Raw genomic sequence first — 12090 nt, forward strand, 5'->3', positions numbered from 1 at the left:
TTGTCAGTCTTGTAGTCTCTGTTCTTTTCCCTTGGTACCACGTTTCAGGCACTGTTGTCTCCAGGATTCCCCTCTTCTCTCTCCACTGCTCTAGCCTCTACCAGGTAGGCCTTTGCCCAGAAGAACTGTGGCAATGAGCATCTGACTCCACCAATAACACCCAGGAGACTTCACCTACTGCAAACATTTAGCACAGCCCTTCCCCAAGACTCTCCATCCTTGACTGAACTCAAGAATAACAATCCTGTGTTCAAGTTTTCAATGGCAAATTCCCTCAGTAACTCAGAAACAAGTCAGCCAGGGAGTGATACTGGATTGCTGAGACTTTCCTCAATCTCTGGTCACCAGTAGCAACCTGATGATTGAAAATATAGTCTTGATCCCAAGAGAAAGCACCAGCCCTAGCCCCTGCCTTCCACAGGGAACAGATGCTTTTGGACAATTGCTTCCAGTCCTCCGATGAAGAATGCTGGTATCTTCCTTTAGTAGTTTTAATAGACACTACTGGATTTAGTCCAACTACAATTAAACAATGCCCAGCATTCTTCCTGGATTGAACAGTAATTTTCTTCATCATGCCATCTGAATGGAGGCAGCAAAGGGCCAGTCATACCATCTAGATGCTCTCAAAATCCAGCTACTATGTAAGGACATTTATGAGGTGTTTCTTAAGCTTAACATCTTACCAGGCCAAAAAAAATTTTTTTAATTATAATACTTGCCTTAGGGCTGGTGGTGATAATTACCAACTTAACTCATCTCATAATAGCCCTTTGTGGTTACAAAGCACTTGATACATTCTCTCATTTGACCCACATCACAACTGTGGTGAATGAGGAAGTACAAAGGTTATATAGATAGGGAAACTGAGGCAGAGTGATGAAGTCATACAGCTTATAAATGGTGCAGCTTCACCCTGAGCTCAGGTTTCTGACTCTAAATCCATGCTCTTTTTTTTTTTTTTTTAACTACCCTACCTGCCTCTCAAAGATAACCTCAGATAAGGTCAGGAGAGCAAGGTTCCCATTTGGTCCCATCATTAACCCCAGTGAGTGCTCTGACCGAGTCAGATTACAAGTCTAGGGGCGGCCAGATGGTTCAGGGAGTAAGAGCACCAGCCCCAGAGTTGGGATGACCTGGGATCTAATCTGGGCTCTGATACTTAGCACCACACCCAGAAATAACTGACCATGTAACCTTGAGCAAGTTACTTAACCCCAATTGCTTAAAAAAAAAAAAGTTTACAAGTCTATCTGTCTCAGTTTTTTGTTGTTTTTTTTTTTTTCAGTTTAGAGGTGTGGTAGCAGAAGGAAAAGGATCCTATATTCTCCATGTCTGGAGAGGAGTGATGCCATTTTAGGATAACCTCCTATTTCCAGTGTGCACAGGACATCACATCTACTCCCCATACTGTGCCTTCTTTTGCCCCAGTTCTTTTGCAAAGACAACCAAAAGACAGTTTGACTTGTCTCAGACTCCTACATCAACAAAAGACTAAGAGATTAATAAATCTCTTTGCCCTCCTCTGAAATACAACAAACAAGCTGGTAGCTATTTGTGAACCCAGTACCATGATGTGTTTTCCATATACTATAAGGATGTGGAAAGGGAATCCTATTCAAAAGCCTATTTGCCCCATAAAGGCTGAGAAATCCTTCTCTATGTGCCAATAGACTCTTCTTCCTGCCTAGGTTTATAATATATGGAATAAAGCCTTTTACTAACTTGTATTCTACATGGTCACTTAACCTGGTTTGTAAATTGAAAATGACTGAACAACAAACAACAAATTCTAAATGGGTCTTCTTGCCATAATAGTGGTTAACAATAGTAAGTATTCATTTAACTTTTTTTTTTTTAATTGGAAGGGCATACGGTCTGATCCTACAAGAAAGAAATACATTTTTTGGTTATTGTCAGTCTGGTCATTCTTTTAAAATACTGCAGTTCACTTTGCTGTTGGGCAGTTTCAATCATATCCATTTGGGGTTTTCCTGTCAGAAATACGGGAGTGGTTTGCCATTTCCTTCTCCAGTTCATTTTGCAGATGAGGAAACTGAGGCAAACAGGGTGAAGTGACTTGACCAGGGTCACACAGTTAGTAAGTATCTGAGGTCAAATTTGAATTCAGGTCTTCCTGATTCCAGGCCAGGTACTCTCTCCACAATGCCAACTAACTACTCCTTACTTTACTTAGGAAATATCAAAGAATTTAGAATTGGAAGGACCTCTCCCCTATTGGGGAGATAAATATGCTTTCTGAGAGTCTACCTTCAATGTAAATGATATTTCTCCAGAACTGGGAATGATTCTTTGAGAATTTGAAGGGTTGTCATGTGGAAGAAGGATTCAGCTTGTTCTTCTGGGCTTCTATGACCTTATATAGATTATAAAAACTAGCCACTTTATTTTACAAATGAATCCGAGGGCCAAAGAAACATGTGAGGCTTACAAAGTACTTTACATGTTATCTTATTTAATCCTCAAAAGAATCCTAATGGGGACTGAAAGCCAGGATATAGCAGAGGTGAGATATGAACCCTTAAAAGTCTTCTTGAAATACAATTCTCTTTCCATTATACTTCACTCACTCTTCCAGGCACACAGCAAACATGGAGCAGAGTAAACATTCACACCAAAGCCAGGCTCCTCTGGTCTTTCTGGTACTTCACATGGTCTCCTCCTTCCAGTGACGAAGATTTGGGAAGCCTGTCCCAAATGAGTTATTTTTTTTTCCTTCTCGAGATGAGTCATGTAAGAAATTAATATACTAAACTTATACCCCCAAAGAGTAAAGAAAGAAGAAAGGCCCTGTAAGTACAAAAATATTTAAAGCAGTTCTTTTTGTGGTAGCAAAGAACTAGAAACAAAGGGGGTACTCATCAACTGGGAAATGGTTAAACTAATTATGATATGATATATGAATGTGATGGAATATTATTGTGCTGTAAGAAATGAAGAGAGTGGGGTGGCTAGGTGGTGCAGTGAATAGAGCACCGGCCCTGGAGAAGCTGGGTTCAGATAAGGCCTCAGACACTTAACACAAAAAAATAGCCCTGTGACCTCGGACAAGTCACTTAACCCCAACTACCCTCAAAAAAATAAAGCAAAAAAAAAAAATGAAGAGATAGTTTCAGAGAAACCGAGAAGATTTATATAGAGTGAAGTTATCAGAACCAGGAAGATCATTTGTATTATAACAACACTGTAAAAATGAACAATTTTGAAAAACTTAAAAACTCCAATCAACACAATGACCAACCATGATTCCAAATGACTGATAACTATGAATGCTACCCACCTCCTGAAAAAGAGGTGCAAAATGAGATGCACATTTTTGGACATGGCCAGTATGAGAATTTGTTTTGTTTAACTCTGTATGACCATTTCTTATAAGGGCTGTTTCTTCTTTTTCTTTTTTCAGGGTTAGGCAGGTGAAAAGGAGAAGAAAGTAGTATTTGATCATTAAAAAAAATAAATTATTATAATATAGTGAACTATATATATATATGATATAGTGGAGCTTCTGCAGAGCTCAAAGTATCCTACAATCAATGGACAACTTTCCTGATAATAGTACTCAAAGTAAAGGGTATAGGTTTGTGGGCAACAGTAGAGGATAGGAAAAACTAGGGGTGGTAATGACAGAGAGGGAAAAAGAAACTTAAAAGGATAGGAGATATGCATTAAATTCACATGCAAAATGTAACCATTCCTAGGTTCCAAGTTCAAGAACAAGTCCATGCCCTCCTAAGTTCTGACAGGTTCCAACTGTCTTGGGCCCCAGAACATCACAGAACCTGAATTAGAAGGAACCTTAAGAGTCCATCTAGGTTAGTCCATATCTGATTGAGGATATCCTCCCACTCCCTAATTTTCCTGACTATTCCCTCCAATACAGAAAGGAAGTCCACAACCTCCTAAGTCTGTCCCTTCTACTTATGAACAACTCTAAACTGTTAGGAGGGCAGCTAGGTAGTGCAGTTAGGAAAAAGTGCCAGGCCTAGATAGAAGAAGGTTCAAGTTCAAATCTGACCCCAGATGCTAGCTGTGTGACTCTGGGCAAGTCACTTAACCCTGTTTGCCTCAGTTTCCTCATCTATAAAATGAGCTGGAAAAGGAAATGGTAAACCACTCCAGTGTCTTGGCAAGAAAACCCCAAAATGCAGTCACAAAGAGCTGGACATGACTGAAACGAATGAACAACAAAGTTGTCAGAAGTTTTTCACTATAGTGAGCAGAAATTAATCTCCCTATAAATTGAACCTACAGCTCCCAAGTTTTGCCTGCCTTTTGTGAGCCCAGAAGAACACTGAATCCTTCTTCCACATGACAACCCTTCAAATTCTCAAAGAATCATTCCCAGTTATAGAGAAATGTCATTTGCATTGAAGACACTCTCAGAAAGCATATTTATCTCCCCAAGCAGGGAGCAAGTGTTGAATCTGAGGCAGTACGTATTTATTTTCTTTCCTGGGAAAACTATTTGATTTTAGGGTTAGTCTGAATTGCAGCTTGTCTCTGAACAGTTGTTTGGAAGCATATTTGCTCTGGATGTGTCATGATCCCCTCCTCCTCTCCCACCCAGAAATACTTTACACATAGGTGTCTCCAAGAAGAGATATTTGCTAAGCTATAACATACGGTTGGACAGGAGAGAATTGATCTGTCTGTCCCTGGAATGTGCCCCAAATCCAGAATTCATCCTGATATGATTATGGACACTATGGAGGCATATTCAAGACAAGTCAATAATCATTTAATAAGCCAACTACAGGCCACGCACTGTGCTAAGCACACGTGCGCACACGCCCGCGCACACACACACACACAACACAGTCTTTGCTCTCAAAGAGCTCATAAGCTAACAGAATACAACATATAAACAAATATGGACAAATTATAGACAGAATAAATTGGAAGTAATCACAGATTTACACAGGATAGGTTGGAAGTAATCACTAGCATTAAGGGGAACCAGGACAGGCTTTGACATAAGAAGTCAAAGCTAAATTCCAAAGGACCAGAAAATACACAAAACAGAGCCATTTGTAGCAGGTATGGCCATTTGGACTAGAAAGAGGAATTCTGAAGATATTTGACATTATTTTATTGTTAGCAATAGTCATGATATTAGCTCCCATTTATATAATCCTTTAAGGCTGACAAAGTACCCTCCTCTAGCAATCCTGAAGTAGGCAGTGTGAATGTAATCACTGTTTTACAGATCAGTAAACCAAGGCTTGGAGATTAGCTGACTTACCCAAGGTCACAAAAGCAGCAGTTAATGTAGTTAGGACTTAAAACTCCAATCATCTCACTCCAAATTCAATTTTCTATCCAGTATACAATGAAAATGTACTAGATTTCCCTCAATGTCTTCAAAATTATAAATGATGCATGATTTAATTGGTGTGGGTATTCCTTCTACCAAGAGTATACAATCATGGCACACATCAGCACATGGTCAGATGAACTGGTACAGCCAAAAAAATCATTACATGCCACCTGATCTTCTGATGCTCTCATTGCATTTGGCTCAGCTGATCCTTGGTAGAAACACAGGGGGAAAAAACACACAGAAAAACTAGGCTCGATCCAAAGCTTTCCAGTTCCAAGACTTTACACTCCACTGGCACAGCCTTTGAGAATGTGGAGACAGTCACCTATACCTCATCACAGACATTACTGGACATTTTATTTCACTCAACTGCGGTTTTGCTACCTGCTCTGTGGGAGTTGGCCTTCGGCACAAGGCTCTTCCACATTTCTCACGTTCCAATCTGTACTTCAGATATCTATGTACATGTTTTATCTCCTGCTATGACACAGCGCGCTTCAGATGATGAGGGACTGTGGCTTACTTTGGTATCTCCCCAGTGCCTGGTACAGTACATTATGTCTAGTCAGTTTGTAATAAATGTTTCGAATAAAAAGTACAATGGACTATTAAGCAGATTAGATCTTTTCTAAGTTCCTAGGTTTTCTATTTCTCTTCTTCCAAAAAGGAACCTTTTTTTCAAGAATAGTTTGGAAAAGTTTATTAGATGTTTATATATGTGTATGTGTGTATATACATATATAAATATGTGTATATTTATATTTGTGTGTATGCATGCACACAGATATTTGATATATATACACATATATTCAATGGTAATATAAATGTAAATAATGAGTTTTCCTAGCTAAAATTTTTAAAACATTTTTATTTAAAGTTTTGAGCTCCAAATTCTACCCCTGCATCCCCTCCTCCTTCCCTGAGCCAGTAAGTAATCATCCTAGCTAAAACTTGTCTGTTCTATTTTCTTCACAACAATCCTGTGAGAAAGGAAACTTAGCCCCGGAGAGTTTAAGATTTATAGAGCATCTACAATGCACCTGTGCTAAGAGCTTTACAAACTATCTCATTTGGTCCTCCCAACAACTCCAGGAGGTAGGTAAGCTTAGGATCCCCACCTTTACAGTTGAGGAAATTAGGGGGCATGCAGAAGTTGATGACTTGCCCTGGGTCACATAGCTATTAAGTATGTAAGGCTGGATTTGAACTCAGTTCTTTCTGACTTCAGGCCCAGCTCTCCAACATACCATGTAGCTGCCTCAGGAGCAGGGACTATTTCTATCTTTATAATATAATTATAATTTATAATATAATTATAAATGCTTACTGATCAGGTCATTTGTCTGTGACTACATAGCTTATGTCTGAGGGAGTATATGAATTCTACCTACTATACCATGCTGACTCTAGAGTCGGAATAATATATTTTTAAAACCCCAGGACTGGACTAGATGGTGAGAAACCAGATGGCGAGTCCCTACTCTGCCATTACTAACTAGCTAAGTAACTTTGGGCAAGTCACCTTCTCTGAACCTGAGTTTTCTTTCTGACAATGAATCAGGAGCTGGGGAAGGAAGGAGAGAGGTCTGACTAGATGATTTCAGATGTCGCTCCCAGGTCTAACATCTGTGGGTCTCTTATGTACAATTTACAGGAATTGCAGAATGTATGATTCCTAGTTCAAGAACATCACAACATCCCAGCTCTTCTAACACAAGAGTCCCATGAGTGGGAATCATTTAAGGCATTAGAAGTACAAACTCGAGGATCTCTTCTAGCTTGCTGGGAGGAGGAGGAGGGTGTTTAAGTGTGCTCAAGGGCTTATTGTCAGGGGAGGGGACAGAGAAAAAAGTGTCCTATGAAGCTCTTTTGACAGCAGATCACCAACAGCCCCTAGAAAGCAAGCTGAGGAATACTCTAATCTAGAAGAACAAATTGGGATTTGAAGTTTGATCTTAAGGAAGATGGTGGTAAGTGAATTTCAGATACAAATCCCCCCAAAATTAGAATCTTGGATAATGCAGAAAGCAGAATCAAAATAATAATATACGCACAGTGCAGTGAATAGAGTCCAGGGCTTGGAATCCTCAGCTTCATACGTTCAAATCTGGTCTCAGACAAGTTGTGTGACCCAGGGCAAGTCACTTAACCTCGTTTGCCTGTTTCCTCATCTGTAAAATGAGCTGGAGAAGGTAATGGCAAACCACTCCAGTGTCTTTGCCAAGAAAACCCCCAAAAGAGGTCACAGTCAAACATGACTGAAATGACTAAACAACTATAGAAAAAAATACTAAACAGCAACCAAAATCAGTTAAAATACATGGACAGCATTGACACTTATTAAAGGTGAAGCACACAACCCTCCTTTTAAAAATAAAGTTATTTCAAAAGCATAAGGTTGTATGTGTTAGGTCCAATACTATTTTGCTAATCTGTTTTCTGGGAATCTACTTTGCTGGTAGTTTGTGTGGTTAAGTTGATCAGCAGCATCAAAATAAAATTTATCAATGTAATATGAAGAATGGAACGTTAGGAAAATATACAGACCTTTGTTCCAAGCCAGTATCCAAAAATGTTTGTCAAATGGATAAATACACTACTTACAATGATATAGAAAAAGACACAGTCCTTTGAAGAGTTTCCTTTTAAAATTCCAGCAAGATACTTATCTACTCTTTCCTCTGATATCTCCAGAGACAAAAAGTCCCACAGTTTCTTTTTGGAAGAGTTTGTCACGGTTTTTATAGTCAAAAGTTTTCCCTAATGTCTATCCCAAATCCTCCCTCCTGTTCCTCCTCATCCCACCAGCTGTGGTCAGAGAGAACAGCTGCTCACCAACATAAGTACAAAAATTCTTCAATGCCAAACTTAAAAACTGTTAGGAATGATCATTTTCCCGCCTCTTGTCCTATCCATTGTGAACAAAGGACAGCTGTTCAACAATCCATCTCAATAATTTAATGTGTAAAACACCATCCTAGGATGTGGGGAAGCCATGAAGTTTAGAAAACACAAACACTGCAATTAGGAAGTAGTTTACTGATAACTCTAAAAAACATTAACATAAAACCAAGTGTTACAAAAGGCTCTGGCAGGAAGATCATTACCAACTCATGGGGATCAAGGAAGGCTTCAAGGAGGAAGTGGCATTTGAATTGGGCAGCAGCCAGAGGAGAAGCTAAAATAGTTTGGAAAATATATGGACCTTGATTTTCAGCTTTAGGTTTTAAGGAATAAACAATAGTTCAATAGGTGGAGGGCAAAGAAAGGCACTTCTAGGTACTTGGAATAGTGTCAACAAAGGCAGGAAGATGGGAAAACATCTAAAGCCAAAATGGGAGCGTGGCATACAGTCCCAGAGGGCAGGCTTGTTGATTGTGTTCTTTTTTTGAAGAGGGACCAATGATGCTGAGGTGAAGGCTTGACTCAGGTGACCTGGATTTTAGTGTAGCAGAGATGCACAAAGCTGTCAGCCTCACTCTCTCTTCCAGAGTCATCACAGTCCAGGGGCAAAACAAAAGTTACAATACTGGCAATGGCCTGGGACACATCGGATGACCTTGGCATCTTCAATGGCTGACTAAGCTCTAAACTCTCCACAGCACCTGCTTCAGGCACCTTCATGGTCATTGGAACAAATTGTTCCCATCCACCTGTTCCACCTGGGGAGAAGTCTTCACGGGCTTAATGCAGACACCTTCCTAACTCAGCACGGGTGAGAGCCAAGGGCCAGGTAAACACCAAAGGTGTATGAGCAGCTCTGAAAAGGGTTCAGCAAACCCTCAACACCCCATACGCCAAAAGGGTGAGGAACCTGTGGCCTTGAGCCCACATGTGCCTCTCCAGGATGTCAAGTGCCACCCTCTGGATTCAGTCAAAGGGCAGCACTTGATGACCCAGAGGGCCTTTTGACCTCAAGGCCCAAAGTTCCCTACCCCTGCCCCAGAGCGTAGAAGGGAATGGTACAGAATGAGGCCTGGAAAGATAGTGGGGCACTGGATTGTAGAGAAGTGCAGACTTTACTGGGCATTTATATTTAAATACATATGTAAATATATAAATATAAATTTATTTATATTTGGATAGGTAGATATGCAAATATGAGATACATGTATATTAAACAGCATGGTCTCTGGAACATAGTAGGAGCTGAGCAAATAAATAAATGTGTGGGTGTGTATCTATTAAGCACCTTCTATGTTCCAGGGACTCTGCTGAGCAATTTACAAATATCTCATCCAAAATCTAGGGGCTTACATTAATTGACTGGACTTGAGAGATGAAGGAGAAAGACATTCCAAACTGACACCTAGACTTCTAAGGCAAGAGACAGGGCAGATTATATAGCCAACAGAAACAGCAAAGTCAAGAGGGGAGCTGGGGTGTGAGAGAAAGATAACAAACTTCAACATCAAGATGATGGCTTTTTAAGTACGTACTTAAAGACTGATGAGAGACCACTTTGCCATCTCTTCTTCAGCTAATAAATGAGCCAGCTGAAGTGCTGTGTTCTGGTTAGGCAATCAGAGTCCTATATACAGAATGACTCATCTAAAATTGAGAGATTGTGGAATGGAACACAGTCAATTTTTTTTAAAGTTGTTCCTTTCTGTGAATTCCCATCATCCTATTTCCCATTTCCATCAATTCATTATTAGCTGAGCATCTGTCAGGGGAACCTGTGGCCTCAAGACCATGTGTGACCCTCTAGGTCGTTGGGTGCAGCCTTTTGACTGAGTTCAAGTTTTACAGAACAAATCTTTTTATTAAGGATTTCGTCAAAGGGCCTCACTTGAGGAACTAAAGGGCCTCGAGGCTGCAGGTTCTCCTACCCTGTGCTATAGGGGATAAAGAAGCACATGTGTGTTACCCTCAAGCAACTTACAGTCTAGTTCAGTAGACAAAATTGAGACACATGAAATAAAACAAACCAGGTAATGATGAAAATTACATGATCCAGGCTTAAAGTGTTGTGGGAATATGGAGGTGATAAATGGGGGGGTTAGAGTAGTTAAGGAAAGTTTTTCAGAGACACAATCGGCTTTAACTGACCTTTGTAAATTGGACACCATTGGAATAGGAGTTAGAGAGAGAAGGAGGTCATCCCAGGGAAAGTGGACAATATGAGTGAAGATTTGAAGTTGGTGGTTCAAATTTCAGCTCTTTGAAACTGATAACCCTGGAATATCAAAAGACTTGAGAAACCTAGAAGGGGCGACTAGGTCGGGTGGAGAAAACATGCTGGACTTGGAGTCAGAAGGACCAGAGTTCAAATCCTGCCAGACACACCTACTAAATGTGACCACAGACAAGTGCCTTAATGTCTCTGCCTCAGTTCCCTCATCTGAATGTAAAATGGAGATAATAATAGGACCTACCTCACAGGGTTGTTGTAAGGATCAAACGAGATAACCAAGATAAAGTGCTTTGCTGACATTGCTATATAAATGCTGCCTCCTGGTACACTGACCCTGGGCAAGTCACTTAACCGTGTTTGACTCAGTTTCCTCATCTGGAAAATGAGCTGGAGAAGTAATTGGCAAACCACTTCAGTGTCTTTGCTAAGAAAACCCCAAAAGAGATCACAAAGAGTCAGACACTACTGAAACGACTGAAGAAGTGCCCTGAGCAGATCTTCTGTGTGGGACTTACGGGAGGACGTGAACAAGAACTGGGAAAAAAGAAATCAGTAGTGAATAGGCTGACATTCTGATGAAAGAAATAATAATAAATATTTCTATAGCACTTTAAGAGTTGAAAAGCAGCGTATAAATATTTTCCAATTTTCTCCTCACAATTTTGTTCTTAGTATTATCACTTCCATTTTACACACAAGAAAAACTGAGGCAGACATAAGTTAAGGGACTTGACCAGGGTCAAAAAGCTGGTAAATGTCTGAGGCCGGATGCTAACTCATGCCCTCCTGGCTTCAAGTCCAGTGTTGCAGACACTTTATCATGGAGGTGCCACATCTATGGGATCACAAATCCACTGAAGTATGTTAAGGACTTAGAGCAAGGCATATAAACTTATCTGGACCTCATTTCCCCATTTTTAAGATAAAGAATGTCAGGCAACATAAATCTTTGTAGCTATAGTGAAAATGAGACAGAATAAGTTCATCTAGCCAGGGGTGGAGAACCTGCAGCCTCAAGGCCACACGTGGCACTCTAGATCCTCAAAGGGCCACACTTGAGGACCTAGAGGGCCACATGTGGCCTCGAGGCTGCAGGGTCCCCACCCCTGATAGACAGTAGAACCTTGACAAGCAGGGTGAGGAATGTCGATGGGATGCAACAAGAAATCCCTTAAAGATTCTGCCAAGGGCTTGAGGGTGGCAGAGGGGAGGGAGAGGGGTCATAGCTTAGCTGTCAAGAATTTTGAAGATATACATGAGATTCATGCTGCTGCATCTCCTCTCGGGAGTCTGAAGGGTTTGCCTTCAGATAGGAAGCATAATCTCAAGTTCCTGTCATAGGAATCGCTACAGAAACCAAAGAAACAGTGGGAGAGTGAAGATTTCACGCCATTATGTTGAATGGACACTAATAATAGCTGAGTGCTTTTTTTTTTAAGGTTTGCAAAGCATTTCACAAACATCATCTCATTGGAGTTTCACAACAACTCCAACTGATGTTCTTCCCATTTTAAAGGTGAAAAAAACTGAGGCTAACTGAGGGTTAAGCTGCTTGCTCATGGCCACACAGCTAGCTAGTAAGGGCCAGAGGCAGGAGCGGAAACTGAGTCTT

General features: G+C 40.5%; 1 protein-coding gene across 3 annotated transcripts in view; it reads right to left on the reverse strand.

Annotated features, from left to right (window-relative positions):
* SYTL2 (synaptotagmin like 2) overlaps positions 1 to 12090 on the reverse strand; it is a 157248-nt gene that overhangs the window by 129539 nt on the left and 15619 nt on the right. The window contains exon 1 of one of the 3 annotated variants that reach the window (XM_069071005.1): positions 7396 to 8093. The exons of 1 other annotated variant lie outside the window; for it this stretch is intronic. The gene's annotated coding sequence lies outside the window, so the exon portion shown is untranslated. Of the gene's footprint in view, positions 1 to 7395; positions 8094 to 12090 lie in introns of those variants that run through there. One more of the 3 variants, XM_069071006.1, reaches the window with a different exon arrangement.

The sequence above is a fragment of the Petaurus breviceps genome, unplaced genomic scaffold (genome assembly GCF_028583685.1).
Source record: "Petaurus breviceps papuanus isolate PSGF00001 unplaced genomic scaffold, PetGlider_PUasm1.0 90823, whole genome shotgun sequence".
In the NCBI taxonomy this organism is placed as follows: Eukaryota; Metazoa; Chordata; class Mammalia; order Diprotodontia; family Petauridae; genus Petaurus; species Petaurus breviceps.